This window comes from Genypterus blacodes, unplaced genomic scaffold (genome assembly GCF_046128005.1).
Source record: "Genypterus blacodes isolate CSIRO-AG114 ecotype Tasmania unplaced genomic scaffold, CSIRO-AGI_Gbla_v1 ptg000098l_1, whole genome shotgun sequence".
NCBI classification, from domain to species: Eukaryota; Metazoa; Chordata; class Actinopteri; order Ophidiiformes; family Ophidiidae; genus Genypterus; species Genypterus blacodes.
The window spans coordinates 637398-644330 of NW_027466902.1; positions in this window are offsets into that span (position 1 = coordinate 637398).

Genomic DNA, 6933 nt, shown 5'->3' on the forward strand with positions numbered 1-6933 from the left:
GCAAAGCAAACATACTCTGCTTCTATTTGTATCGGTTATCTTCAAAATGCTGCCTTTTATTTTCATTTATGTGCAAAACAGAAATGGACACAGCACGGGGGAAGGATTTGTAAAGGTGGGGAGTCTTTATATTTTTAGTTTACCAACCACATTGTTCACTGTGGGAAGGTTAGAAGGGCTTAGAGCTGTCAGTAATGTATTGTAATTGTAATGAAAGCTAAAGTTAGTTTGTTTGAGGCAGATTTTTCTGTTCATATCTGAATAATGTCAACCTAATCATCTTCTCTCAGCAATGTAGAATTTACCTCACTATCTCTTTGTCCAATTAATCACATCAAGCAAAGTGAGATGTAGTGTTACTATGGGTAACATGAGGTTGAACACATGGCAAGTCAGTCTTTATCGTTGCAAATGTATCAGAGCGACTTACCTACAGACACATTTGACATAAAGGGATGACAATGAGTGAGTGATGAATCATACAATACTCATCAATTCAAATCAAGTTAAGCTTTTGTGTCACAATGAAATGTGGCGTCCAGCTGAAGGACAGAGGGAAGATAGAACATAGAGCGCTAAATGAACTGATGTAGGTACTGTCAGATATGAAATCCTTACTTTTGAATCAATGCCATCATTTGCCAACAACATGATCTACATATCTGAAGAAATTACGCAAATCAGGGCCTTTAGGTTTGCAATAAATAAGTGGAGCTTTCATGATTTGCATATTATAAGCTTCTATCTGCCTCAAGACCTGTTTGAGATTTGGTGCTTTAAAAGTCGTGTCACTCCCTGTTGCTGAACTCTTATATACAAAATATTAAACTTATAAATGTGAAAAAGAAATCCTATAAGAACATTGAGCATCCTTCCGCGTTTAAGTTTGTGTGCTTGACCTTATTTCCAACCAAAATGCTATACAGAAGCTTATAATGCTGAAATTATGCTTTGCCGTTTTCAGGATGCCAATCAGGAGTGGATTGATAAATAATCAATTGTATTGGAATGTAAGAAGGGAATCAGCAACCAACAAGAATATGCGTATTCAAAATCTATACGTTAAATACTACTACTGCATGGGCTCACAGTGATGAGCTCATTTATCCTAACAGTTCGCATGTCAGTAATGTTTCATCAGCTTTGCACTCTAGACTTAAGTTTAAGGAAATTACTCATTACAAATATATAAGTAATCAAACAACACAGACACAAAATCATTTTCTCTGTCTGTCAAATGAAAGTCAGAAGTGAAATGTTCCTTTTGAGAGTGTTGGGGGCGATGACGATGATGTAATGGTATCATAAATAATCCGTAGAGGGAGCTGTTGCACTGCAGAGGATCCACTGAGCCACACTTACCTTGACAAATGGCGAAATCAAAGATCTCCAATACCATTACTGTTCATAATAAATGTCAGCTGGCATTAAGAAGGCCAAGGACAAATACTTCGTCGTTATGCAAGGAGCTAACATCTCCTTGCATAACGATTGAGACATGATGATGAAATCTTGGGAAACTTGATTTTAAGGCGTTTTCTTGTCTTCATTTCCACGCGCGTCTCGCTAAGTGTTAAAGAGGGCAGTGAGCCGCTGAGCAAGACTTGACTCGAGATGTGATTTGTTACAATGTGAGGGTTTGGGGCGTCAAAAACGTTCACACAATTGCAATTTCTGTGTGACAATGTGCAACAAATGTAGACAGATTGTTCTATTTTAGAGCTCTGCTTCTTGTATTTTTAAGTGAGAGAGAGTTCCTCCCCCAGCATATGTAATTCTTTTTGTGACAATTGGAAAGTGATGAGAGAAAGATGCAACTGAGTGCCACGGGTTACCTTGGATACATTATATTTATATGCACAGTTTCACATAACACAGCAGGTACATTTTGTTTCCAGACAAATGATACTGTTTCATAACTGTTTGCTGTCACAATAGTCTGAAATCTTCACAACAGATCAGTTAGCCTAAAGCTTATTCTAGAATGTCTGAAAGAAAAGGATTTGGATGGTTTATTTGTCAAAACACAGATGTTTTAAGAAACACTGTGAGGGAGGAAAAAGCAGCATTTAAGAGATCCTTTTTACAGGGACAGAAGACAAGATAGATCCATCTACAAGTGTCAGAACTGTCAACTTGGAAGAAGATTGTCTCTTCAAGCCAGTTGAGTAAAATTACTAACATGGCACTCCTGACATGCTGCAGTGGAGCTCCGTGTCAGGCGGAATGTTGCCTAGTCTCTTCCCAGGTGATAGCAAATTGTATTTACACTGCAAAGTTGTTGGCATATGACTGAAATCAGAGATGATTGAACGCATCACACAGACAGAACAACATCAAACTAACAAGCACAACTAACACACGCTCCGTCTAGACATGAAAAAAACGTCCTTCTTTAGAAATGACACTACAAACCACGGTGACACTGACAGTGAGCTGATCATCTGGAATACAGGGCCGATACAAAGAATGACAGTCGCCTTTCTCATCTGATCAAAGTGTGTCAGACAAGATCTGCAGAATGTTTCTCCCTCCATCCCCCCCTCCCCCAAAACCCCGGCTCCTGCTAATGTTAGTGAATACATTGTCATCTCATTATCTTTGAAGAGGAGCAAGATTCCTCCCCGTTTGAGTGGGCACTGTGTCTCTTGCCTTCAGACGCGCCCCAAGATTGGCGAAGTGCGTTCTCGTCTCATTATGTTGAGTAAGAGATATCAGACACATCCCATCTGCCAAACGCCTTCCACACACATGCCGCCATGCTTCAGCCATACATGCTGCTGGAGGAACACTGGGAGCAGCATATCGATACTTCTACAACCCTGCTTAAGTGTCAGCATTAAGGGATTGCCGACTTATTTTCAATGGGATTGAGTGCAATCAGGGCCGTTAATTACAGTGTAACCCTCATAAAAGCCTGTAACACATCTATTCACACATCAGCGGTCGACGTAGCTTATCTTTAATGGTTTTAAAATAGAACACAGAACTCATTTACCCCCGGCAGCTGGGGGTTGGGTTTTCACTTGTTCCCCCTGACAAATGAAGAGAAAACAACATTTCCGTTTTGCAGTCTCGTCCAATTTTCTAATTTGCGAGCTCAGGGTAGAAAAACAACTCTGGTTAAAACACACTGTGACATGAGATGTAAAAGAAAACGAAAAAGGAAGGATTTGGATGATTGAAATAAATAAACAAATGTGTTTAAATCTTAGTTGTGGCTTGGAAAAATGATGTAATCAGCGGAACCCCAGACTTAGAACCTTGAAGTTGACCGCAATACGTCTCTGACAAACTCTATTTAAGTAATGTGTACTGTATTGCGTTGTTTGGTATGTTATAATACAGATCAATATATGTCTAACTATTCAGAGTTAATGAGCAAAAACAGATAATAATTAATCAAGATTCTCTCATTTGCAATCACAATATCAATCAAACTAGAACACTCAATAAAAATGTAATTTCCAAAAATCAATGAATAGTCTATTTACATGCAGTACTTTCGTTTTCACTTTTGATACAATTTACCAACACAACTGCAAACAGAGGCACCATTGGTACTGGTGCAACTATTTAACATGGCTGAACACTTCTTAAAATGGTGACAGATATGCTAATTTAGTAACATTTTCTCTTGAGTGGTTCTCGCAGATGTCATGGGCCAATTGCCCAAACATCTTATCGTGAACACGGTAGACTGGAAGCACAACGCTGATCTACAAGATGGATGTCAGATCAAAATGAATCCAGCCATGGTTTTACCAGCTTTGAATTCATGCATGGGGAAGCCTGTCAGGGGCGAGAGATTATGTGGACACTGGCTCTCACTGTTTGTCAAGATTTACATCCCTCCCCCTCGCTACGTGTTTGAAGCCAGTCATCTGTTGTCTAGCAGCTTGCTGCCAATACACTGGAGAATCTAGAATCAACATTTGTGGACTTCTCACAGGAATGAATGCAATTATACTGTTTTGTGGGTGTAGAACATCCTTTTGCAAACCATCATTTTAATGGGCCTCAACTTTCACAAGGAACACACTTTAATTTGATAACTACACATTTCTGTTCCTTACCCTATGTGTCTCACCCAGACAGTAAACCGGCGACCCATCAATGGATTATTTTTTTCCCGTGGCAGTTTTGCCTCTTTGAAAAGCCGGGGCGACTACAGAAATAAGAAACTGAATGCACACGTTTAAAATCAAAAGTTTAAAATCAAATGATGTTTTGAAATCAAACTAAATAATGAGCAGACATCAAAACCAGAAGAAAAAAAAGATGTTATACACGAACAAGTCGAATCTTTAAATGAGATGTGTTATTTGTTTTCTCTCTTATACAGTTGTGGTGGCAAAGTTTGTCAAACTCTCTCTCAAAGACTTTACAGCATCTATAATTCAAAGAACATCATGTCCAGCGCGATACTGCGTTTCAATTCTCTCAGTTCACACCCCTTCAAGGACACACACTGTACATTTCACTGCTTCTTCTTCTTGGAAAAGTCCATAATGAAAGGAGAAGATGTCATTCTTTCTTGTGTGCCATGTCTGTTATGCATCTTTCTCCAAACATTTATTGCCGCCCTGCAGCATCCGCTCGCGAATTGCCTTGAGAAGTAAATCACGTCCTTTGTCAGACCTGACTGCCTTTCTTTCCCATACCCATTGCTTACTGCTATTGTTAGTGAAGATGAACAGCCCACGACAATTAAAGCTGTGCACCATTACTTCTGTTGTACGGAAGGTTAGGTCTCATGCTTTACAGCCTGAAGGAGAGGACCGCAGCCTCTAGAGCTGTCATTCTGTGCCGTAATGAAGCGCCGTGGAATGGATGAAGAGCCAACAAATGTCCGCCATTGTGCACACACTGGGTCAGGTATACACAGCCGAGCATGTCCAATGTCCAAATGATGCAAGGTGAGAGAGAATTTAATGACATTGAAAGGAAATTTGAGCAAAAAAGTACCGTACAATGCAAAGGATGATCGAGCGACTAAGGATAGAGGGAAATAAACATTCAAACAAACTTAAGTTCCATCTGTGGAATGTTTATCAAATAGACAGATAAATGCAATTTAATTTAATTTATTTGTGTTTTGTTAGATTTATGAGATTGATTTCTTTGGTGGGCATCCCAAGTGTTTCTCTCTTTTGCACCAAATCTTTGTCAGTGCTCGTGGTAAAATGGAATGCAATGGATAAGAAGAGGAAATCTCATTTATATGGAAATGTCATACATTAAACGTAGCCTAAAATTCCTGTAAATCTTATGGGTGCCATCTAAACACAAATAAAATGGTAAAAATGATTGTTTATGCTGTAAACAACCCGTTAGGTAGTTTGCTCGATAACTTTAGCTAGCCAGTCATTTTAATATTCAGTGCGACTCCCTTCCAAATATTCTGTATCTAAAGGGAGGGGGGATCCAATTAAAATATGGTAAAAACAGAGGAGAGGAGCGTGTCAAACTGGCACATTACCACTTTTTGGAATTATTTAATAGAAAGTGTTATGAGCATTACAGCAACGTCATGCCCCTAAGAAATGGAGTGGCTGAGCAGGATTTTAAACCAGATCCACCTTAAGTCAAATGGAAACACTGGACTACAGGTCAGGTTCTGTGTTAAAAAGATACAACCCGAGAATATAAAGGCAAATATAACAGGAAAGCCAACATGCCAAGCACAGCCAGAATTGCATCGTGACTGACAACATGAAGGAAAAGGGTGAAAATGAGAAAATGACAACGTGGAAAAATGATGGACCAGAGAGAAATCTGCCGTTTTGAAGATGGTGGGGAACAAACGAAAAAGCAGACAATGTCAAGATGACAGTAGAGAAGCTGGCTCCCAGGAGGGCTGGGCAGCAAACAAGAAAGTGGCGAAGCTGAGGGTTTGGCAGGGTCAACCAGGGGAGCTGAGGCTGGAGGGCAAACAGAGACCAGGGGCCAAGTCTGGATTAATGAGTTAGCAGGATTTAATTGTTGACGATATGGCATGATCCTCAGACTTTCTCTTTTTCCATGCGCTTGTTGGAGTTGTCATAGCAACACATCCATAAGATCAAACCTGCTTGGGAGTGGGCTTAAACAGGATCATAAACAGGAGGAGATCACAGCTGACTGTTCTGTGTGTAACTAAACAACTAATATCATTGGTTGTTCGGCATAATTGACATTGAAAATATACCTGTGCAACAAGACTGAATTGGGGGATTTAAATTTAGAACAATGTTGTGTGAACACTACCAGAAACTCAAAGTCCCTTGTGATTTTAATGTGCAAGTACAATGATGTGATGATGCAATACTAAACTCCTCTGCGACAGAGTTTCGGCTTTAGGCGGTAGTCTGTAACTACCTACAGATGGGATCTGAAGAGAGACACACCAGGGTTGATTTAATCAATTTTTAGAACATTTTGTTCCTTGCTTAACCTCAGGCAATCGGCATCACAGAGGCAAAATCCACATGGCAGCCATACTGCCAGGAGGATTGCCCATGGCGGACAAAACCTGAACCTCTCTTATCCTCCTGCAGCCTCGTGTCTCAACCCGATAGTGTATGCATACAGATAACAACTTCAAAAGATTAATTCTCATCTTACTACACATTTTTTGTGCAGGGAAATCTCTTTTACTCCAAGTAGCCTAAATTCTTTGTTACATAGCCTTTAGCTGAGCAAAGACCTTTCTCTGTAAATTCATCCTGAGGCTCATCCCTGATGGCCTTGTTTGGCACATGGAGATTTGGAATTATTTAGTGTGAATATGTAGGGTTTTTTGTTCAGATATAGTTGGAAAGAGGAAAAATTGTCAAGTTTTCAGCACTGAGCAAAAGTAGAATATGTTTTAGAGGGTAAATTAAACCAAAGATATAGGCCTTGTAAATGCTGGGTTGGTATCCGATCATTACACTACTTAATGTTCGCCCT